A 25,806-nucleotide genomic window follows, 5' to 3' on the forward strand; every position below is an offset into this window, starting at 1 on the left:
GTCTCAAAGAAAGTATGCTATTGACCTGATAAAACAAATAGAAAGTTGACAGTGAAACCTTGTAATACTCTAATGATTTCAAAGAAAATTCAGTTAAAATATTGACGTGACAGTTTGTTGTATTGAAATTACGATTCAAATTATCGATGTGATAATATATTATGATTGATGACACGACATATGACATGATAGATGAATAAAATTATTTTTTTAGTTTTGTTGTAGGGCTAAATTGTTTTTTTAGTTCAAATTCTTATTTAATTTTTATTAAAATAAAAATATTTTAAATTATAAATATAAAAATATTCAAATATTCAAAAATAAAATAAAAAATGCTAAAAATGAAAATAAATTATTAAAAAATTATACATTCATACTAAAATACCAAAACTATTATAAAAAATAAAAAATTAAATATATATCATAAGTTATAAAATGATAACTTATAAATTATCAAAAAATTTAAAATATTTTAAAAAATATATATTATATATAACATATCCATATAACATATATACATATTATCAATATTACTACAAAAATTTCAAGACTTAAGAAAATAATCAAAATTCATAATAAATCTCGATTATTAATATTGTAACATATATATACATGTTATTAATATTGTTTCCCGCGTACCTTTTTGCCAAGTTATTTCAATTTTTTTTTTTGGAGAGATCTCTTAATAATGTATAATTGTACAAACATTCAATTACAAAAAATAAAAAAATAATAAAATGGTTATAATTTATATAAGTTTTATTGTCGATCTTATTTTACAATTTCTGTTGTTTTTTTTAAAAGGTTAATTATGTAATTGATGACTTATATTTATGTTTTGTTTATATTTTTTTATTGATATTAAAAACATATATATAGTCACTTTCGTTTTTATTTAATTAAGATGATCACAACGAGGTAACTGTCATGAAATATTTTGATATAATCGCACCTTTAATTTTGTTATTCACATATTCTCTCAATTTAATCATATTTTTAATAAATTAAAATAAATTGAATTATCCAATTTAGTTATATTTTTAATAAATTAAAATGAAAACAAAAGTGAATATATCTTAAATAAATAAAAACAAAATGACGATTATTATATTTTTTGAAACCAGTGAGAGAAAATAAATAAAATATATAAATTTAAATGATCAATCGTGTAGTTAACCATTTTTTAAAAGGACCAGAGTAAAATTAGTTGACTGGACAATTAATTAAGCTTTAGAAACAGGAAAAGGATGGCTGAGTTAGCTAATTTCCAAATGGGTATTCATGCGTATCTTGCTTCGTCCTCTCTGACCAATTTTCAGATAAGTATAGGGTTATTATTTCAATGGAAATATTATCTATCTAATAATCGTCAATTCATGAACATTGGATGCATGCATGGCATGTATGCATGCATGCACGCATCGCTTGCTCTTCTGCTCCCTAAACCAACCTGCCATCAATGCTACATGGACTGTATCATTACCTTTCATGTTTATATTACAGGGTTTATATTTATATCAGGCTTAATTATAAAATAAGTAATTAAATTACACTAATTTTTCTAAATAGGTGTTCAAACTTTTATTTGAATCATCCGGATGTTTAATGTTATAAATGTTATCACTTTAGATGTTCGGGCCGTAATGACCGTTAAATAACATAGGTAATGTTTGGTAATTTTAAAAAGTTCATTTAAAATAAAAAATAAAATGATATATTATATATTTTTCAAAAAAACTCAAACAAATTGAAAAACTAAAAAGAATCTCAAAATCTTGAAAACTCTAATTTCAATCCTAAAACTCGTGTCAAACGTTACTGTTTGACGTCGATCGAGCTTCCACCCTACGACAAGTCAAACATGACCATAAATTTCGCGTCACCCATGAAGAAAACGACCTCGCGACCCACAATTGAATATTAGACGAGTTCAAATCCCTAAATTTGCGACACCCAAATGATCTAGCGATGCATGCGACGACAAGGGAGATGGCAATGGCGGCCGTGGCTGACATGGAGGTTAGGGTTACAGATTTAAGGTTAGTAGGGATTTGAGTTTTTTTTGTAATTTTAGAAAAAAATAAGTTTTTTTATTTTTTAAAAAATTCAAAATTATCAGAGTGTTACACATGTTACTTAATGGATTTTTTAACGATTTTTACTTCTCATACACCTAAAATGATAATATTTGTAACGTTAAACACTAGAATGATTGAAAAAATTTAAAACATATTCATAAAAACGATATAGCTGTAACACTTATTTTATAATGAAGCCTTTACATTATTATTAATAGTATCTTTAAAACCTAAACATAATTTTTATAATAATAGAATATATCTTATTTATTATACAATTTAACCAAACTCATTCCATCAAGTTTTGATATTAAACTCCATCATTTTTATTAATAATGTGACTAATTTTAAATTAAATACTCAACATAATAGTCAAATTACTGCCGTTTTATTTATTTATTTATTTATATAAATGTCTTTCATCTCTTTCTAGGTTTCTTCTTGCGGTAAACAATGAAGCTTTGCATGCATATTTCATGTCATATTTCACATCAAGAAACATACTCTACGTAACCTATAAATATACCATTTTAAAAGAAAATTGATTAAAAAAACACGTGGGTTATAATGATGACTTGGTTGCTAGGATGTAGCTACACCAAGACATAGCCCGCCCATAAAAACCCTAAAATAGTGATCATTCAAAAATTAATACAATACTAATATTTAAACTCCAAATATTGATATTATAATTAAAATACATTATATTATATTTAAAAGTAATTTATAGTGAATTAAACATTTGTATCAACCATTAATCGAGATTGATTCAAGTGGTAAACAGTTTGATATCGTTTAAGTAAAGTCTCGAGTTTGAGTCTTTGCGTATGTAAAAAATTCATACTAAGAGATTTACCCATTAAATCTAGGTGTATGACATGGATCGATATGAATTAGTTAATATATACGAATGATATATCCTCCCTTTTTGGTTCACTGGCTTTATTTCTTCTCCAAAGTCAGTGAAATAAGAAAAATGGCTCAGATAATGTAAGTGAATTTTTTTAATTCCCAATATAATTCACATCGGGGATTATTTTCCCATTTAGGATGAATTGCACAGTATCAACCTAAAGACGTCAGGTTCTCCACCCGTCTTCAAGCTAAATATAAAGATTTTACGACTGCATGACGTCTTCAGGCAAATGGAGAAGACCCTAGGAGTGCACAACATCTTCAGACTAATAAGAAGTAATAGTTCAAGAAATAATACGGTGGATGCCTTATATATGAAAATAATTTTTTTCACAACCTTATATGGACAAAGAAACTTAGTGAAATAAGAAAAAAATGAATAAAATTAGTTAATTTTTCGATTAATTAAAATAAATATAAGATAATATTTATTTTAAATAACTTTTAATCATTATATATTTATTCCCTTAATATTTTTAACATTAAAATTTGAAATCTTAAAAAATAATAATTATTATTTTATCATTAAAATCGTTTGGTTCACGTAAATATTAAAAATAAATAAACGAGGGTGCATGTTAGTGATGAAGTGGAGTCCAGTGAGTACAAATTTTACAGTACTCACGTCTCTCTCAATTTCTACACTCTTCGTCCTGACACCCGTATCACCACCTGATTTTCTCTATTTCAGTTTCTTTCCTTTTTGAAAATTTCACAGGAAACAAAAGGAAAATGGACAGTTTTTACTATTTAGGCTTTTGCTTTGTTTATTTGTTTATATATATGACAAGTATTAAAGTATTGTTTATTTCAAAGTTGTGTTTGTCGACTGAGATAAAGAGAGGGCGACTCAGTTAAGAACCAATAAAGGAAGCATTGCCGCAGAGTGTGGGAAAAAGAAAAAGGGTGACAAGTTTTTCTTTTTGGTTTAGTTTTAAGACCCTGAATTTAAAACCAGAGAGAATGTTGGTCTTTCACTAGCATTTGATTTATAGAGTTTTAAGAAAATGGGTCTTTATCTTCTCCTCTTCTTCTTCTTCCTCATCATCCTTTCTTGTTCTACTGTTTCTTTGTCATATGAGCCTCGCAACCATGAAGGTAGGTGATAATTCATTTTGGTTGTTTTTGAAGTAAGTTTTGTCCTGGGGTTTGATATATTTTTCTTATGTTATTATTATTTTTTTTGTAGTGGAAGCGTTGATAAGTTTAAGGAGAGAGTTGAATGATCCACACGGGGTGTTAAATAACTGGGATGAAGACTCTGTTGATCCTTGTAGCTGGGCAATGATCACTTGTTCTTCTGAAAATCTTGTTATTGGCCTGTTAATTTCTCTACTCTATTCAACACTTTCTTCTTTAATTTCTTGTTCGTTAATGTTTGCTTCTTATTTTTTTTTTTGGTTTTTAGGGGAGCTCCAAGTCAGTCATTATCAGGAACTTTGTCCGGGACGATAGGAAATCTCACCAATCTTCGCCAAGTGTATAAGAAGACATCACAATTTTGTTTCCCTGTTTCTATGAATTAGCATTTTTATTTTTGATTTCTTTGATGAAGGTTGCTGCAAAACAACAACTTATCTGGTACAATTCCACCCGAACTCGGCTCTCTTACGAAACTGCAACTTTGGATCTATCTAACAACCGATTCTCCAGTGAAGTTCCAGGCTCATTTGGACAGCTAAATAGTTTGCAGTACCTGTAAGTTTTCCCCCCACTGGTTTTCGTATGATATGGGGTCCTAAATTATAGTAAAAATCTCGCTGTAGATTAAAATCATATGCTTTTATGTTTACATATCATGTTTGTGATGTTTTACTCTTATTTTTAACATTGATTGTGGCATCTGAGTACATTTTCATTCTGTCCTGTAATGAGAGTAGGAGGCTGAACAACAATAGCTTGTCTGGGCCTTTTCCTGCATCTTTAGCAAAAATCCCTCAACTTGCTTTCTTGTAAGTGTGAATTTCTTTATTTTTTCCATATATTTATCGGACCGCCGCTTCGATTTTCAGAATCTGGTTATTGGTGTTTTAGGGACTTCTCTTATAACAATCTCAGTGGACCTGTGCCCAAGTTCCCTGCCAGAACTTTCAAGTATGATTTGATGTGCTGAAGCTCTCTGACCAGTTATTATAATCATTTAGTTCTAATTTTACCTATTGGTGCATGGATTTCAGTATTGTGGGAAATCCATTGATTTGTGGAAGCATCTCTACTGAAGCTTGCTCGGGAACTGTTGACGCCGTTTCCTTCTCATTTTTCCTGGGTTCAAGTGGTAACTCTCTTCAAACCTACTTGCAACACTCCCCAACTCTTCATCCTCTCCTTATTAATGGTTTATGCATGTATTTCTTATTTTGCCTTATGAATCAGGGGCGCAAAAATCCAAGAGGTTAGCTGTTGCGCTCGGAATCAGCCTCAGTTTTGTCTTTCTCATACTCCTCGCATTTGCACTCCTTTGGCACAGAAAGAAATGGAAGAGGCTAATGATTCTGAATATTAGTGGTTGGTGACAACAACTAAATAAATGTTAAAAGTTTTCATTTATATGGTTGTTTAAAGTGATTTAATGTTGCCACATGTATGTTGCAGACAAACAGGAAGAGGGCCTTATTAGCCTCGGTAACCTTAGAAACTTCCCTCTCAGGGAACTCCAGTTTGCAACGGATAACTTCAGTTCCAAGAACATACTAGGCACAGGAGGGTTTGGTAATGTCTACAAGGGAAAGTTAGGAGACGAGACCCTTGTGGCTGTGAAGCGGCTAAAAGACTTGACCGGAAGTTTTGGGGATTCACAATTCAGGACCGAGTTGGAGATGATCAACTTGGCGGTTCACCGTAATCTGCTTCGTTTAATTGGATATTGCGCTACTTCTAACGAGAGACTTCTCGTCTACCCCTACATGTCTAATGGAAGTGTGGCATCCAGGCTCAGAGGTTGGTCCTAGCTTCGCTGTAATTTCTCTCATTCAATTCTCATGCAGGACAAGTTGATTATCTATTTGTTTGGTGAATGACTGCACAACCACTGTATTGTTGCACTTTAAATGTCTGATATTACCATGGACCACCATTGCTTGAAATGTGAAAAAATATGGTCCAGTTTGTGGATCCCGACCGTGTTTGGAGTAATTATTCCCTTTTTTGTTCTTTTAAAATTTATTTACCGTTCCAAGTAGTTACTAGCGGACAATAGTTTTCATTAAATGATAGTCCATCTCTTGTGGGCAGTCATTCTGGGGTTCATTTATTTACTGTATTTTCATTTCACTTCAGTTGGGTTGAATACTAATAATAATGCATACCAAAAGGGAGGACCATTCTTTTCAGCCGGTTCAGGTGTTTATAAATGTTTGCCAATTTAACTTTCTCGAGTTTCATAGCTGCTATGGATTAATTGTTTATTTCAACATGATTAGCTAAATAGGCTGTAATCTAGGACTTGAAATGAGGAATATGGTCTGTTCTTTATTAGATTTGAAGACGATTTAGCATACCTCTAATGTAAATGAATTGGGTTTGGCAGGAAAACCGGCTCTAGACTGGAATACGAGGAAGAGAATTGCGATTGGAGCTGCAAGGGGACTTCTTTACCTACATGAGCAATGTGATCCAAAAATAATCCACAGAGATGTGAAGGCAGCTAATATTCTTCTGGATGATTATTGTGAAGCTATTGTTGGCGATTTTGGCCTTGCAAAACTCCTCGATCATGCAGATTCCCATGTCACCACCGCTGTCCGTGGCACTGTTGGGCACATTGCACCAGAGTACCTTTCGACTGGCCAGTCTTCGGAGAAAACTGATGTGTTTGGGTTTGGCATTCTCTTGATAGAGCTCATAACTGGAATGAGAGCTCTCGAGTTTGGAAAAACAGTTAGTCAGAAAGGAGCAATGCTAGAATGGGTTAGTTTTCTCGGCAACTATAGCAATCTTGTGTCTTGCTTTCTATTTTCGTGACCCCCCTAGGACCTCTGTAGGCACGCTAAATAATATTTCTGGTAAAAGGACAGTGGTCGAGGATGTTTTTCTGGAAACCTTCAGGTTTAGAGTGGCTGCTGCCATTGTTTTTATTAAGTGTCATACTTTACATGCATTTATTCTACAAGTCGGTACCTTTGCATGAAAGTATCTCCTTTTACACACTTAGGGAAAGGTGTATTAGGAATTTGAACTTTTTATCATTCTAAATAGTTGAAATCAAGCTTATTGCAAAAAAGGATATAAGTATGAATAAAGCTGATGGAGAAACATTCGAATTTTATCGTGACAGGTAAAGAAAATACAGCAAGAAAAGAAAGTGGAAGTATTGACGGACAGAGAGCTAGGGAACAACTATGACAGGATCGAAGTGGGGGAGATGCTCCAAGTGGCTTTGCTATGCACTCAGTACCTTCCGGCCCACCGACCGAGAATGTCCGAAGTGGTCCGGATGCTTGAAGGCGATGGCCTAGCTGAGAAATGGGCGGCATCGCACAATCATAGCAATTCCACCTTTAACCACTTTCCCAACAGCTTCGGCAACAAAAGTAAGCCATTGCCACCCCCTACCAGTGGATCAAAACATGATGGAAAAAGTTATAATGATGAATCGAGCAGCATGTTGGGCACAGGAATTGAAGATGACGATGATTATGAACATTCTTTGGATTCCTATGCCATGGAACTCTCCGGTCCAAGGTAAAGAAAGAGGTGAAAGTGAAAACATAGAGAGTAGGAATTCTTTATTAGATTCTTTACAAGTTATCTAAGTTTGAAAACTTCGATGTTAAGATTATATATATATATTTTGGGATTGTAATGTAAATATATCCTTCACACAGTTTTATGTTAATTTTATTTTAAAAATATTTTTTGGTATTTTCAATATATTTGTGCTGTGAAAATGAAAGGATAATTTTCAATGGTGTGAGACTGAGACTGTGACCGGAAAACATCATCTTTTTCATCATTCAACTTCTCATGCTCGGTCACTCATGAAATTTTCTTAAAAAATATTATTATTTAATGAAATAATTAATTTATATTCTAAAAAATTGAGTCGGGTAAAAAATATATATTTTTAGGATTGAATTGGATGTAAGATATAAAATTTTTGAGTCGGTGAGACTGAAGATATATATTTTTCGATAGAAGATATATATAAAGTGGGATGGAGGTTATGTACGTTGTCATTGGGTTGAAAAGGTTCCATCATCCTTACCAAGCAAAGCACTGTGTTCATAGCCAAAGAGTAATTTCTCTCTTCTCCTTTTTCGCTGAACTCCTTTGGGTAGAGTTATGTTGGGGTCTGAATTGTTTTTTTAATACAGTAACTTGTTGCAAGAGCATGACTATTATTCCACTCTGAGATATGCAAAAGTTTACTTGTAGCTAGGGATCGGGTCTGATTTTTTTAAAAAAAATTTCAGATCGAGTCTCGGTGGAGGATTACTTGTTCTTGGGTTGGGTCGGTGGATCAAAAACTCAACCCAATCCGACCATGCCCATCACTACTTATAGCCAGGTTATTTTCAGTCCTTCAAAATCATTAACTTATTATTTTTGGATATCCTTTCAGTTAATAATTCAAATCTCTTACGAATACTACCGACTAAGATTGAGGTAAGAAATGGATCATAGACTATTCTCAAATAAAAGACAGAGAAACAGATTATGTGTTTCATATTTTTAATCATCAAGCTCCTTGAATCATTGGGCTTTTGAAGAACAATGAGAGCATCTAATCTATGAAGCGTCAAGTCAAGTAATACTCACTGAACAAATAACATTTTCTTTATTTGGTTCATGAAGGTTTTTTTTAATAATTTTAATTTTCTGTTATTTTCTTTCATTCAGGACTTTGTGCATTCTCCCCTAGTTTGGATGGTTGCTTTTGGCTCTTCCTGCCAGCACGACCAAAGGTGCTGTATTAGTGTACAATGTCATGGAGCTTCAGTTGCACTGTGAGGTTGTGACATAAACTCTCATTGTATACTCTAGAAATTTGACCTACGATATAGAAAATAATCAAAATTTTGAACGAGTAATTAAGTTGGTTCAGATAAGTATATTTATTCATAGGACAACAATCTAAACTTCGTTTGAGCTGGAAATGACCATTTCTACTCATATAAACATCTCTGCTTTTTAATATTGCATAGACAATTGTATGATTGCCCTTGAATGGAAGAGATCTTTTTTCCTTTGTGCCATTTAATCCTTTAGATCTGTCACTTTTTTATATTTTTCATTTATTGAATCAACTGTAGATAGATGCTCACCGGGCTCCTTTGGCTGCAATTGCTTTATCTACCAATGGAAAGTACATTGCAACAGCATCTGAACAGGGAACCATAATCAGAGTTCATCTGGTTTTAGAAGCAACTAAGGTACAGAAGAATTTGATGAGACTCGTATATGAAGTGTCTTTTGTACTAGATCGTTTAGTAAATGGAGTCTGTTAGAGATACAATTATTCCTTGTTACTTGTGAAAAAGAAAGCAATCTTGAGATTACGTGACATCCTCATGCTGCTGAATTGCAAAGACAAACTTGCTAATGTAGCCTTCAAGTCATTTTCAGTCAGTTTGATAGGACTTGATTTATGAAGTGTGTCTTTGGTACTAGAAACATAATAGTAAATGCAGGTTGTTATTGCTACAATTATGCTTTTGGAGGTGAAAAATTAGAATGTAGACTTGTAATGAACTGAATTCCTTTAGTAGCATGCTATTAGTGTTTATGTCCCCTTAAATTTTAGCTTCATATATGGAATGTAACCATCCTTTACTTTCTCAGTCATACAGTTTTCGGAGGGGGTCATACCCATCAACCATATTTTCATTGTCATTTTCGCCATCATTACAACTTCCAGATATTCTTGCAGCCACAAGCTCTTCAGGTTCTGTTCAATCTTCTCTCTGAGGTTTGAGACAAATCATAGGTGAGGACTACAAATGAAATCTCTTTCTAGTTTGTACTGGAAAATGTTCCTGACAATCAACATGCATATTATATGGTACTTATATTATAAAAGAATTTAAAAATTACAGCATTCTTTCACCTTTTATCATGCTGGTTGACTGATTATCTTGTCATCTTATAAATCTTGTTTCCACAGTAGTATTTTTGTCATTGCATATGTGTCTTCCAATAAGTATATATGAATGATTTACCGAGTTATGTGACCTTTCTCAAATTTGTACTGCTAAGCAGGAGCAAAAAGTCAGGTAGTTTTCTTGGATCGATACTACCCGATTCTGTGAATGATGCGCTAGACCCAGCTCACCATCATGTGCTTCACAATGCTGCTTCTGTGGGAGTCTGAAGGTAAAGCGCATTATACCTGATTTAAAGGATTTGTTAGCTCATTATTACAATATGGAACAGCTTCACTGGGGGCAACCTCATGAATCATGATCCCTATTAACTAACTCTTGAAGTTGATTAAATACTGATCAAGTGCACATGTTTCCGCTAATTTACATATCTTTTCCTTGAGCAATGCTCAAATACGTGCTGGTTAATTGCCACAGAAGATGAAGATCATTGAAATCGCCCTTTTAACTTTTAAATTAAATGAGTTTATATATATATATTACTATTTTTTTTATAAAAATGGGAGACCTTGTTAAAACCCCTTCATAACTGTTAATTGTTGAAAGTATTAAAATGGTTTTCAAGTTTGGTAACCAACTTTGAAAAAATGGTTTTCAAAGTTTGGTAAATGTTTCTTTGAAAATTGTTTTCAAAGTTTGGTAGATGTTTGTTGAAAAATGATAATGAGATAATCACAATTAATCCCTAGGTTTTAGGGTATTTACAAGATTAAGTCCTTAAGTTTCAACTATAAATACCCTAGCTCATTTAGCTTCAAAACCATCCCAAAAATCATTTCTTTCTCCCAATACTAGAGAGTTTTCTTGTGAGTAGTGAGTGTTTTGTAAACACCTGTAAATTTTCTCTCTTAGTAAAAGATCTGCAGCAGTCCGGAGACGTAAGCACAATTGGCTGAACTCCGTTATCAATTTCGAGTATTATTTTTCCGCTTTTATTTCGTATTCTCCCAAATCTGACTATAGGGAAATTACTTGTTACTTGGTTTATTTCCCAACAACTGGTATCAGAGCTTTTGGGTTGTGAATTTTGTCAATTTTTTGCGAGGTTACTATTCGGCGATACGAGTTTGTCGACGGAGGTGTTCTAATACACGGCGGTTCGCAGAAATTGTCAGAAACGATCCAAACGAAGCCAGATTCGAGTGGGAGCGATGGCTGCAGACGAAGGGAAGGTGAAAATTGAAAAGTTCGATGGTGCGGACTTTGGATTTTGGAAGATGCAAATTGAAGATTTTTTATACCAGAAAAATCTATATCAACCCCTCTCAGGAAAACAACCAGAGGGCATGAAGAATGAAAACTGAGCTCTTCTAGACAGACAAGCCCTCGGAGTTATCCGACTGACGTTATCCCGCAATGTTGCTTTCAACATAGCAAAGGAAAAGACCACGGCGGGTCTTATGACGGCTCTCTCCAGTATGTATGAGAAGCCATCGGCATCAAACAAAGTTCATTTGATGAGGTGATTATTTAATTTGCGGATGACGGAAGGGGCATCGGTGGCACAACACCTAAATGAACTCAACACAATCATAACCCAATTGAGTTCAGTGGAAATTGAATTTGATGATGAAGTTCGAGATTTAATTCTCTTATCATCTTTACCAGACAGTTGGAATGCTACTGTTACAACAGTCAGCAGTTCGTCGGGAAACAGCAAATTAAAATTCGACGATGTTCGGGATCTGGTACTGAGCGAAGAAATTCGACGGAGAGAATCGGGTGAAGCATCAACCTCCTCAGCCTTGCACACGGAGTCCAGAGGGAGAACTTTAGAAAGAAATTCAAATCGTGGCAGATCGAAATCCAGAAGGGGAAAATCAAGAACAGGAAATAAATATTTTACCTGTTATAATTGCGGCAAGAAGGGCCACTTCAAAAGAGATTGCCGAGCACCGAAGAAAAATACCGGCGCACAGGAATCTGCCAACATGACGGATGAGACAGGTGATGCTATGATTTTAAGCGTCAACAGTCCGATTGAATCATGGATTTTGGATTCAGGGGCATCTTTCCACTCCACGCCATGCCAAGAAATCATGGAGAACTATGTCAGTAGTGATTTTGGGAAGGTTCATCTTGCTGATGATGAAACCTTGAAGATCGTCGGAAAAGGAGACATCCGACTAAAGCTGCCAAACCAGACCACCTGGAAGCTGACAGGAGTGAGACATATTCCTGGTCTCAAAAGAAATTTGATTTCTGTAGGACAGCTTGATGGAGAAGGATACAGTACAACCTTTTCAGGCTGTGAATGGAAGATTACCAAAGGAGCACTCGTCATTGCTCGTGGTAAGAAGACTGATACTCTCTATGTAACCTCAAATTTAGAGAATATCATTACAGTAGCAGATGTTGATGGAAAATCAAACCTATGGCACCAAAGGCTTGGCCATATGAGCGAGAAAGGAATGAAGATACTTCTGTCAAAAGGGAAGCTGCCGGATCTAAAGAATGTAGATGTCGGACTATGCGAGTATTGCATCTTTGGTAAACAAAAGAAAGTCGATTTTGCAAAGATTGGCAAGACACCCAAGGCAAAAAGGTTAGAATTGGTTCATACTGATGTATGGGGACCATCCCCAGTTCCATCTCTTGCAGGCTCACTATATTATGTCACCTTCATCGATGATTCAACAAGGAAGATGTGGGTTTATTTTCTGAAGAAGAAATCAGAAGTCTTCGATACCTTCAGAAAATGGAAGGTCATGGTGGAAAATGAGAATGGTTTAAAAGTCAAGCGGTTGAGGTCTGACAATGGAGGAGAGTACAGAGATAGTAGATTCAGAGATTTATGCGCAAACAATGGGATCAAGATGGAGACAACAGTTCCCCTAACACCGCAGCAGAATGCGTAGCAGAGCGCATGAACAGAACTCTGAATGAACGTGCCAGAAGCATGAGGATACATGCCGGATTGCCCAAATTTCTATGGGCTGAAGCTATCAACACTGCAGCTTACCTGATCAACCGTGGGCCCTCAGTTCCTTTGGATGGCGGAATACCAGAGGAAGCTTGGAGCAAGAAAGAAATAAACCTTTCACACTTAAGAGTGTTTGGTTGTATTTCTTATGTACACATAAACTCTGTTGAAAGAAGTAAACTTGATGCCAAGTCCAACAAATGCGTATTTGTTGGTTACGGTGGTGATGAGTTTAGTTACCGATTTTGGGACTACGAAAATCGGAAGATCATTAGAAGCAGAGACGTCATTTTCAATAAAAATGTGATGTACAAAGACAGGTCAACCGCTGAATCAAGTAATACCGAAGCTGAAACAAAGGAATTTACTGAGTTCGAGGAGATTTCTGGAAATGATGTTCAGATCAGTCCTTAAGCAGTTCAAGAGGAAGAACCAGGCACACCAGAACTGAGACGCTCCTCCAGAATTCCTAAACCGACACAATAGTATTCTCCTTCTTTGCACTACTTGTTGCTGACTGACAATGGTGAACCATAGTGCTATGATGAAGCAATGCAAGTGGAGGATTCAGTCAAGTGGGAGTCTTCCATGAAAGATGAGATGGACTCGCTTATGTCAAATCAGACATGGGAATTAGCTGAATTACCACCAGGCAAGAAAGCGCTCCATAACAAGTGGATTTACAGGATCAAAGAAGAGCACGATGGGAGCAAACGCTATAAAGCAAGATTGGTTGTCAAAGGTTTTCAACAAAAAGAAGGTATTGATTACAATGAAATTTTCTCTCCAGTCGTGAAGCTGTCTACAATCAGACTGGTGTTGAAAATTGTAGCTGTAGAGAATTTACATCTTGAGTAGTTAGATGTAAAGACAGCTTTCCTTCATGGTGATTTGGAGGAAGAAATCTATATGAGGCAGCCAGAAGGCTTCATAGAGGTAGGCAAGAAAAACTGGTATGCAGGTTGAAGAAGAGCTTGTATGATTTAAAACAAGCTCCTAGACAGTGGTACAAGAAGTTTGATAGTTTCATGAGTAGCAATGGTTTTACCAGATGCCAAGCAGATCATTGTTGCTACATCAAAAGGTTCGATAATAGCTTCATTATTTTATTGTTGTACGTTGATGACATGCTCGTTGCAGGCTCAGACATGCAAGATTATAAACTTGAAGCAAAAATTGTCAAAGCAGTTTGCTATGAAGGATTTGGGCGCTGCAAAGCAGATTCTTGGGATGAGGATCAAGAGAGACACAAAGTCGGGGACTTTGATATTATCACAGGCTGAGTACATCAACAAAGTACTCTCCAGGTTCAACATGCAAGATGCTAAACCAGTAAGTACACCTTTAGGTGTTCATTTCAGACTCTCCAAAGAACAGTCACCAAAGACGGAGGAAGAACGTGCACACATGGTGAAGGTGCCGTATGCCTCAGCAATTGGAAGTCTGATGTATGCCATGGTTTGTACCAGACCATATATTGCTCAAGCAGTGGGAGCTGTTAGCAGGCACATGAATAATCTGGGCAAGGTACACTGGGAAGCAGTTAAATGGATCCTCAGATATCTGCGGGGTACCACAAACAAAACACTTTGTTTTAAAGGTGGAGATACGATACTGACAGGCTATGTAGATGCTGACTTAACCGAAATGTTGACATCAGAAGGAGTACTACAGGGTATGTCTATACTCTAGGAGGAACCGCAGTGAGTTGGGTTTCTCAACTACAGAAGATAGTTGCTCTCTCCACAACTGAAGCAGAATATGTCGCTGTTACGGAAGCCAGTAAGGAGATGGTTTGGCTCCAAAGTTTCTTGGAAGAGTTAGGCAAGAAACAAGAAAACAATGTCTTGTATTGCGACAGTCAAAGTGCTATACATCTAGCAAAGAATCCGTCTTTTCATTCCAGGACAAAGCACATACAATTGCGATATCATTTTATCCAGTCTCTTCTGGAAGATGGATTTTGAAACTTGAAAAGATCAGTGGAGCTCAAAATCCGGCAGACATGTTGACAAAGACGGTGACTACATACAAACTGAAGTTGTGTTCAACTTCAGTTGGCATGCTAGAGTAACAAGACTAGAAAAGTTGTTGCAATGATCGAGGTGTGAAGACAGATTAAAATCAGTCTTCAAGTGGGAGATTGTTGAAAGTATTAAAATGGTTTTCAAGTTTGGTAACCAACTTTGAAAAAATAGTTTTCAAAGTTTGGTAAATGTTTCTTTGAAAGTGGTTTTCAAAGTTTGGTAAATGTTTCTTTGAAAAATAGTTTTTCAAAGTTTGGTAGATGTTTGTTGAAAAATGATAATGGGATAATCATAATTAATCCCTAGGTTTTAGGGTATTTACAAGATTAAGTCCTTAATTTCAACTATAAATATCAAAACCATCCCAAAAATCATTTCTTTCTCCCAATACTAGAGAGCTTTCTTGTGAGTAGTGAGTGTTTTGTAAACACCTGTAAATTTTCTCTCTTAGTAAAAGATCTGCAGCAGTCCGGAGACGTAAGCACAATTGGCTGAACTCCGTTATCAATTTCGGGTATTATTTTCCGCTTTTATTTCGTATTCTCACAAATCTGACTATAGGGAAATTACTTGTTACTTGGTTTATTTCCCAACATTAAGCTACGAAAATAGCTTAACGGACATTGAAAGGAGAAAAGAGTGTCAAAATTTTATTACTTAAATACCAAGTACAGCAAGAGTACATTACAACCAAACACAACCAGAATCATCTACAAAATGACCATAACAATCTGCAGACAACACAACAAAAACCTATCCCTAACTTAGCAATACTTGCCCCTCCTTGTTAGATATGGTTTTGACTAGATGACCATCCACAACATATTTGTGCTATAAAGTTGCATTTCTCTTGTACAGCTATGCATTGGTACGCAAGGTGGACAGATTGGCTGATTCGTCCTCATCCGAGATTGCATTGTGTAGGTCGGTTCTCGATGTGTCTCAAGTTTTCTTCTGCATTCATTTATGGTTTCCTTTCGTTATTCAATCATAACATTGAAATAATGCCTACAAAGAAAGGAGGTAGGGGTTTTAAGGGAGTGTCTTAGAGTACATTACGCATTTTTTGAGAGTTGCATGCGTCAATGTACATGGTTTTCGGATATACTCAACTGTTTTCGCTTTTCATTTCTAGGGCCGTAATATCGTTGATAGCTTACAACGGGTACTTTCAGGAATATACCTCCACTCTCAACAACCAGAACGAGTCTACATGGAGTCTGGAGCGCGAATTCAACCTTTGGGAGTCGGTTCAGGTAATGCAGAAACCTCATGACACCTTTAATGGTCGAACCTCGTTGTAGTTATATACGTGTGTGACAGTTGAACAATGAAAGGAGATGTAATACTCAGCTTGAAGTGTGTTTCATCAATGTTTTACAATTATAAACAAAATGGGTTCATATTTAAAGCATTATTAGGGGGCAAAATTCACGAGATAAATTTCTCGAACGTTTTTATTTCACGAGATAATGCACTCTCCAGATTAATTGCTCAAATGGGGTAAAATCCACAGTGTTGATCGTCCATGCCATCCGGGCGACCTACTACATGGCCAGCTTCCAAACAAACACACGTAGAGAATGAACGTGTTGCATGGCACATGCACGTCCCAAGCATAGGTAGCCAAGTACTCCGGGCGACCTTGTAGGTCGCCATACAATCCTCTCCTCGCGTGTGATTCCTCTTGCAGCTGCTCAGGAGACCTCATGCATGCAGCTATAATAACTGCATTATTGCAGCATGATTTGAGCTGCAAAGTGTCATAGCTTCGTGCCCTAGCTTCGAGCCATAGCTGCTCCCTCGTGCCATAGCTTCGAGACTGTCCCCTCTTGTTATCATAGCTGCATTGGCGTAGCGTAAAATCAGCTGTTGCATGCAGCAATTAGTGTTGTATTATTGCAGCGTTCAACGGTTGAAAAATTTACAGCCTTTAACGTGAATTATACAGCTCAAATTGATTGCAGCTTACCAACCGTGCAAGGATCATTATATATTGGATATGAGGGGTTTAGGGTAGAATCATAAGAAAGAAAGAAAATTTGACGAGAGAAATAAAAGGAAAAGAAGAAGAAGAAATGGAGATAAAGGCTCAAGCATCGTTCGTGAGGTAATTTTTAATTGTTTAATTTAGTTTATTAATATGAAATAATTAGTTTGTTAGTTTAGGGTTTAGGTTAAAACAAAAATTTAGTTAATTAGTTTGTTAGTATAAATTATTAGTTTGTTAGTTTAAGTTATATTATATTAATTTGTTTGTTTAAGTTATATATTAGATTATATAAAAAAATTAGTTAATTAGTTTCTTAGTTTAAGTTATTAAATGTAAAAAATATTTAATTAATTTGTTAGTGTGTTTAAACATATATTAGGTTGTTTGTTGAAGTTTAAGTTAAAATATAAAAAAAAATTTAATTAGTGCTTAATTAGTTTGTTAGTTTGTTATTTTAACTAAATTATATTATAATAAAAAAATAGTTTATTAGTTTAAGTTATATTATAATATATTAGATTATATAAATTTAATTTGTTTAATTTATTGTTGTTTAAAGAAATAATTTTTTTACACGTACAAGGTATTATTCCACAACATTTTCCCACGTACATATTGATTCGAAGAAAGAAACAAGAAAGGAAAGGAAAGGAAAGGAAAGGAAGAATGCATAAATATGAGGTAATTTATTATTTTTTGTTGTTCATTTTTTGTTGTTGTGTATGTGTAAATTAGTTAGTTTATATTAGAGTATATAAAATTAATTTGTTAATTTATTCCCGTTTAAAAAAATATTGTGTTTAAAAATATTTAGTGTTTATTTTATATTATATTATATAAAATTAATTTGTTTAATTTATTACAGTTTAAAAAAAATATTGTGTTTAAAAATATTTAGTGTTGTTTTAAAAAGAATATTTTGTTTAATTTATATTAGATTATATAATCTTAAATTTTATAACAATTATTAACAAATTTGTTTGATATTTAAAAAAATAAAAATATTATCAAACTAATCATTATTATTAGTAATCATTACTAAATGATTTATGAAATTATCTTATCTAATTTTGTAATCTAAATTTATTTTTTTTATTTGTAGAGAAAATGAGCAACAACTTTTTCACGATTGTCCATTATAATGGACATATTATGGAAAATGAGGTCGGAGTAGTTTTTCAATCTGAAAACCCAATAAATATGATGTTCAAAAAAGACATCACATTTATAGAAATGAAGTATAAGATAGAAAAATTCGAGCTGCAGTTGATGGTTTGAGGTATAGGTTTATGATATGCCCCAACTCAGTCAGATATGTTGCAGTTCCACTTGAAGAAGAAGATGATATTGGAACCATAGTTGGATTACATGAGTTAACCAATATAGCAGTTATTGAGTTATTTGTTGATGTGCGTAACATATATGATGTTCCTGGGTCATCAAGAGATGTGTCTCAAAATCCATCTGAAATGGCTTTATATAGTCAGTTTGAGGAGTCGACATACAGGTTCCCAAACAGTTTTATGGCATTATTGGAAAGTGTAAATGATGTCGGAGGGACATCTGCAACAGCAGAGTATGAGATGAGAAACATACAGGAATTGGCTGTTGATATTGATGCTGAAAATTGATGGGGAGAAATTCATGATGATTCAAGCGAAGATGAAGAAACTGAATAACCCGTTTTGGGCGACGATGAAAATATTTTCGTAGCGAGATAGTCAGCATGGGTAAGTTTTATTTTCAATATTTGTGAATTTTTTATGTGGTTTTTTTAATTGCGGTTCAACACAATATATTATGAAACAGGATACGAACTACGTCGACCAAATTTTGACAAGAGATTGGAGAATTTGAAGGTATTTTACGATGATCAACGTGTTTGGAAGTGGGCTTTAAAAATACCGCGGGAAAAATGGTCGCAAGCATATGATGAAGGTCGGAGATACGACATATGACCATAAACCTTGCTAAGGCCATTAATTCGGTACTAAAAGGTACATGCCATCTCCCAATAGCGAGTGTGGTGAAAGAGACATACTTTAGATTGGCTAAAGTTTGGTCGGATAAAGGCAAGGAAATTGAGAGTCTCATAAATAGAGGTAAAACTTGGGCTCCTACAGTGGTGGAATGAATGGAAGCAATTGAGCGATTGGCAACATCAATGGTTGTTCATAATTTCAACCGAGTTGGTCATACTTTTGTCGTGTCGTGCATACGTCGTAACGGCGGAGGAGAATACCAAACATTTAGAGTTGATTTATGACACAAATGGTGTGATTGTGGTCGTTTTCAGGTATGGAAATATCCATGTGCTCATGCAGTCACTGCATGTATGTATACTGGTGTAAGCACATACACTTATGATTTACTAATGATTTTATAATAATGATTTAATACTAATAATTTAATAATTATTACTAATAATTATGGAATAATAACAAATGAGTGTACAAGTGTGGACTACTCGAATTTAAATTTATACATAGTCGAATTTATTAATGATTTTTAAATATTTAATAATTTTTAAATATTGATACTAATGATTTACTAATTATTATTAATAATGATTTATTATTAATATTTAATTATTTGATACTAATGATTTACTAATTATTACTAGTAATGAAATTATAATAATGATTTGATACTAAAAATCATTGTTAACGTTAAAAAAACTAGTCTAATTTCAATATATAATTTGTAACAAATAGCAAACGAGTTTACAATTGTTGTCGATGTCGGGGTGTTGTTGAATGATAATGTCGGGGCGGACGTCTGATACGTTGTGGCCGTTGCGGTTGCTCAGGAGTATGGTACCCATCCTCCTCATTCATTGGGGGCATTTGAACTACCATGTGTTCAAAGTCATACGTCGACGAAAACATGGGAGATAGATGGATGCCTCAGGTTGCACAAACTCTGGTATGTATGTCGGGACAGTAGAATCATCAACTGCGTGATGCAATGATCCCGCATCGCCGAATGGTTGTGGTGCGCTATTATCCACATCGGTCATTTCCTCTTTAGGTTGTTGAGATGAACTCTCACTCCCACTCGGTAAAGAGTATTCAGTTTTACCAAATCTTTTCTTAAACCTCAAAAATTGTCGCCTCTCTACCATTGTTGTCAGGAACGACTTTTCATTATCCCAAAAATTGTCTTTACGACGACCATTAAATATGTGCAGGTCGTCATGCGTCTCAACCCAATTCACCTGACGATGACCATCTAAGTTTTGGAGGAGGACATGATCTCATGGACTACGCGGAATAGGTTGGTGGAAGTGGAATTGCCTCAACACTCTATCCCCAAATTGGATCTCAACAAAAGAAAAATTGATCAATGGTGTAACAGCACACCAATATTGAAACCCATCTAAAATATCGTGCGGTATCAACACAAATAATTCTTCATTTATGTATAGTCTCCAATTAAACTGTAAAATTACAAAAACAATAAAATTGATTTAAATCAAATAATATAGTTAATTTAAATAATAATTAAAAATAACAGATTATACATACCTCCTTTAGCCTTAATGTCGATCTTCAGCCTGAACTCTTTAATGTTGTTGTGAACCAACCCCGTGCCTTCAATTTTATGTCTCAATCTGTATATCAATCAAAACAAAAATAGTGACATTTTGTTCAATAATTTTAATCAAAATAAATATTTTCTAATTAATATTTTATATTAAAATAGAGGATTTATATTACCTTCCGGTAAGTGGAAAGTCAACCGCAGTCCGACTAATCGATGTAAAAAATGGAAGTCTATGCCAAGCCCATGATTGTAGCAGTAACAGACATCCACCGATTTCTGTTGTATTATTATTATTCACGACTAATGACGCCTTGCACATCTCACGATACAAGAACGACAATATTGTCGAACCCCAGCTATATTACCTACTATTCTCAAAATTTGTTAAAAAAATAAGATACTGAGTGTGAACATAGCTACCGGATTTATCAGACATCAAAATTCCCCCAATCAACTGTAATATATATGCTCGTGTTGCATATATAATTTCGTGCTCCGTACTATTTGGTTGAAGTTGAAATTCATTATTCAACCATGACAACCTCTCACGCCACCCTCTACACTCTGGTGGTACGGGCGCTTTCCCAAGAAACAAGCTGCAAAGTTGTGCCACATTATTAAACTCATGTGACATTACCACCGGTATCCCATTAGTTTGGACCCCGAGTTGCATTGCCACATCCTCTAGAGTTATCGTACATTCGCCACACGGCAAATGAAACGTGTGCGTTTCTGGTCTCCAAGTTCAATCAACGCACTGATCAAACTTGGGACGAACTTGTAATCTCGCACAAATGTTACATACCAAAATCCAGCCTCTTGCAAGTTTTCTTCTATCAATGGGTGTGGCTTGGGCACTTTATGTAGCCGAAGACGAAGGACTCGTTGCTCGTCCTCCTACAATTAAATAATGCAAAAAATTTATTACAATCATAAAATAATATTCAAATATTTTTTAATTATAATTCATTAAACAAATATTTTATTCACCATTATTCCCAAATAACTTGAAATATGTTCATTGTCAAGTCTCAGCAGTAAAATTTGGTCAGTCATTGGAATGAATCTATAAAAACAAATTAAACAACAATATTTAAAAAATTATTTAATATAATCTAATATAATCTAACTAACTAACTAACTATTTTACAACACAACAAAAAAATTATTATAATAACTTATAATATATTAAACTAATAAACTAACAAACTAAACTTTTTAAAATATAAGTTACATGTAATTTTTTTCTTAAACAACTATTAAAACATTATTTAATATAACTTTAATTATTCTTTAATATAACTTAAACTAATAAACTATTTTTATTATAATAAAACTTAAATTACTAATAAACTAATTAACTAATTTTTTATATAATAGAAATTCAACAACCAAAATATAACTTAACTATTTAACTAACTACAAACTAATTAAATATTAGACTAACTAACATACTAATTAATTATTTTTTTAATATATAACCATCAAACTAACTAATTAAATAATTTTATATTTATGTATGATATAACTTAAACTAAACAAACAATAATATAACTTAAACTAACAAACTAATTAACTAAAATTTTGTTTTACCTTAAACTAACTAACTAATTAACTGGGATGCCCTGGCGACCTACCCAAAACCATGCCAAACGTTGTCAAACGTTGCATTCACGTCAACGTGAGCCATGCACATCCATGCACACTCCAAGCTCGCCTGGATGCCATGGCGACCTCCAAGCTCACCCGGATGCCATGGCGACCTACATGGGAACTGTAGAAATCACCCTATCTGAGCAATTAATCTGGCGAGATCATTATTTCGTGAAAAAAAAAATTTGAGAGCATTATCTCGTTGATTTTGCCATTATTAGGGTATACTTTATACACCAACAACAAATTATAAGTGTTGATTAAAAGTATATAGTTATTATATATATAGTTTTTTATTTTCTAAAATTATTTATCCTTTTTATTGAAGTATCTTAGATCATAACTTGATTCACGGTTCGAACTAATCCTATCAAATATTTTGAAAAAATGTTATTCTTTTATTAATCTAAAGTAATTACAGAGTATTTGTTTTAAAGATTTTATACTATTTGACAATGAAAATTGAAATACTCTAAAAATAACTATTGAGTACAATAGGTACTAATGTCGATACATAAGTGAAGTGGATGGTTAAAATTTAATTGTAATGTCGATATATGAATGAAATGAATGATTAAAATTAATAGTGATAAATGATAATATTTTTATGAGCAAAAAACTTTATCTTTAATTTAAAACTTTTAATTTTAATAATTAAATTAATTTATTCTAAAAATGTGTAAAATTCTAAAATTTCATATTAACTCTACTCATATATATATACATGTAGGCATGGGCATGGGTCGGGTTTTTGTTCCACCCGAGATCCAATCCGATCCGAGAACAAGAAATCCTCCACCCGAGATCCGACCCGACCCGATATATAATTTAAAAACCTGATCCAAACAGACCGAAATAATAATAAAATATTATTTTTATTCAATAAAAACAATGATTTAATTGAAAAAAATAATATATAGAAGGTTATTGTTGTAATTATTCTAAATATATAAGTAAAATTATATATTTTTTGGGTCGGGTCAGGTTAGGTATTTTTCACCCTAAACCTGAACCCAACCCGAACATCACATTGAAAAAACTCGACCCGACCCTGATTTTTTTTAAAACACGACCCGACGGGTCTGGTCGAAACCCGTCGAGTTCGAGTCTCATGCCCGTCCCTATATACATGATTGAAAGTGTAATCTAGACTTTTTTTATAGTGATATCTTTATCAATTAATTGTCAATCAATGATGATCAATGATTACATGGTTCAATAAAAGAGTGACACATAATAATGTTTATATAGTTTTGTGTTGTCTATTAAATTCTAATATGTAAAATATTATATTTAAGTAAAGATAATATTTTGAGCAATTTGAGAGAAAAAATTCAAATATAATTTTTAATTAAAAATAAATTATCAAGATGAAAATAAATAATTTAAATTCAACTTATTATTGAAGTGGATATATACGTTTTGGGTAAACTACGTATTTAATACTTAAACTATCAGTTTTTATTTGTTTAGTACCTAAACTTTTTTTTTCAAAGTCATACCTAACGTTTAGTTTTCATTTCATTTTAGTATCTCTCCGTAAAAAATTGACGCATTTAGTACCTAAACTATCAGTTTTGGCCCGTTTTAGTATCTAAAGTTTAAAAAAAATTCAAAATATGGTGTTAAAATTTTGAACGGGTACTAAAATGAGACAAAATCTCAAATTTTTAACAGTGGGATACTAAAATGTAATAAAAACAAAACTTTAAGTTATGTTTAATGCAGCTATGGATTTAGGAGTAGTTTGAAAGGTTGATATATAGAGGAATTATGCTCATTTTCAACTCCTCGAGCAATTAGTTTTAACTTGAATTCCCTAACCATCAAGGAAGGAGGTTGACCAGTCATCGGGGAATCATTCTTCGGCTGATTTGGAAGGCATGTTTACGGAAATTTGGTCTACAAAATACGGTTGTTGTACAAAAATTGTGCACTAATTAACTACGGGATGCTGCCCTCTTCTCTACGGCGGTTAGGGTTAACCTTGTTAAACCCCTCACTAATGACGGTGCCTAACTATTCCAGGCAATCAATTTTGATCGGTGTCTATACAAAGTATGCTAAATATGTATTTATAATGTTTCTATAACACACGACATAACCTAGCAGCCTTAATGAAATTAGAGGCTAGACTAGCCACGAGATACACACGTCTCTACTCCTAGCCATAAAACGACGCAATAACTTCCTACTCTGTATGTCGTTTTCGCCCTTCTAATCTACCAAAACTAAATCTACATTCCACTCCTCTACTTGTAAATTCTTTCAACATTTTACCAGCTTGAAAAAATATATTTGACTCGATTTTTTTCTCCAAAACATAACACGTGTGTTGCCGTTCTTATCATTTTACCTCTAAATTTGTTATCAACCTAACGGTCGTGACCAAATTGATAGTAATTCGTAATATTAACGACTGAATTTATAATATTTTTAATTTGATGACCAAAATAGAATATATTTAATAATTGGGTGACTAAGGTGGTTGTTTACCTTATAATTAATTACATATCATGCCTATCGATGATAAGACATTGAGTGACAAAAAAAAAAAACCTAACGTGATAAGATAACTATCGATTATCACTGTAGAGTGAGAAAGAATTTGTTGGAGCCTATCTTTGAACAACCCCATAAAAATCCAACTAATTGTTGGTTTGGAATATGTAATCAGAACAAACGTAAGAATCTTATGATATGAATGTAAATTTATAAACAAAATAAATTATTAAAGAAAAATATAAAGTAAATAATTTAAAATTTTCCGTTCATTGTTCATCCCTTTCGGATCAAATATAAAGAAAATACCTAAATTATATTAGAACTTAAAATTATGAAGAGAACGGTCGTCCCGTAAGGCTCTAGGTCCATCCGGTCTATGATGGTAGAAATAGAAAACAGGGTTTGGGTCATGTTTAGCATGTTCAAAGGAACAGGCAGCGCTGGCTGGCTAGCAACGACCGAGCAAAGAGAAGATAAAAGGTGGGGCAAAACAGACAGATTAAGATAAGGATCCCAAATCCCTTTGGTTTACTATTCAAACGACAGTAACACAAGGCTAAAGGCCGCCACCGGCTGCGGTCCAGTCTCCGGTCTTGTTCCATTTTCGGTTTTGTTTTTATGCTGGTGTGGGTACCAGGGAATGGAGGGGTGAAATTCATATATAATGTTTACGTACAAGGAATCTTGATTTCTTGCATGGACAAATGAGTTGATAATAATTTACGTGATCGAAACAATGTTTTGTTGCGACACGTGATATGCGTGAGGAAAACGATAATGTATTTGCAACTTGCAGTCAATCTCCCCCTCGCAGCCTCACTGCCCTCTTCTCAATGGCAAACCAATCTTGCTTGTCATTATGCGACCATATAGGGACGAGTTTTTGGACTCAATCCCAATTACAATCAGGGATGATAACGGGTCGGATTTAATCGAATTTTTGATTAATTCGACTCGATTCAAGAAACATACTTTTTTCACTCAAATCCGACTCGACCTGTGGAGCATATTCCCTACACCCGACCCAAGGAGTTTATTTTCTCCACCCAAACTCGATGACAACACA

At 34.0% G+C, this 25,806-nt stretch overlaps 2 pseudogenes; both read left to right on the forward strand.

Moving 5' to 3' along the window:
• Positions 1-3,835: 3,835 nt before the first annotated feature.
• On the forward strand, positions 3,836-7,684 carry LOC120202444 (annotated as a pseudogene).
• A 461-nt stretch (positions 7,685-8,145) lies between these two features.
• On the forward strand, positions 8,146-16,410 carry LOC120187705 (annotated as a pseudogene).
• The last annotated feature ends 9,396 nt before the right edge of the window (positions 16,411-25,806 follow it).

The sequence above is a fragment of the Hibiscus syriacus genome, unplaced genomic scaffold (genome assembly GCF_006381635.1).
Source record: "Hibiscus syriacus cultivar Baekdansim isolate YM2019G1 unplaced genomic scaffold, ASM638163v2 tig00000340_pilon, whole genome shotgun sequence".
Lineage (NCBI taxonomy): Eukaryota > Viridiplantae > Streptophyta > Magnoliopsida > Malvales > Malvaceae > Hibiscus > Hibiscus syriacus.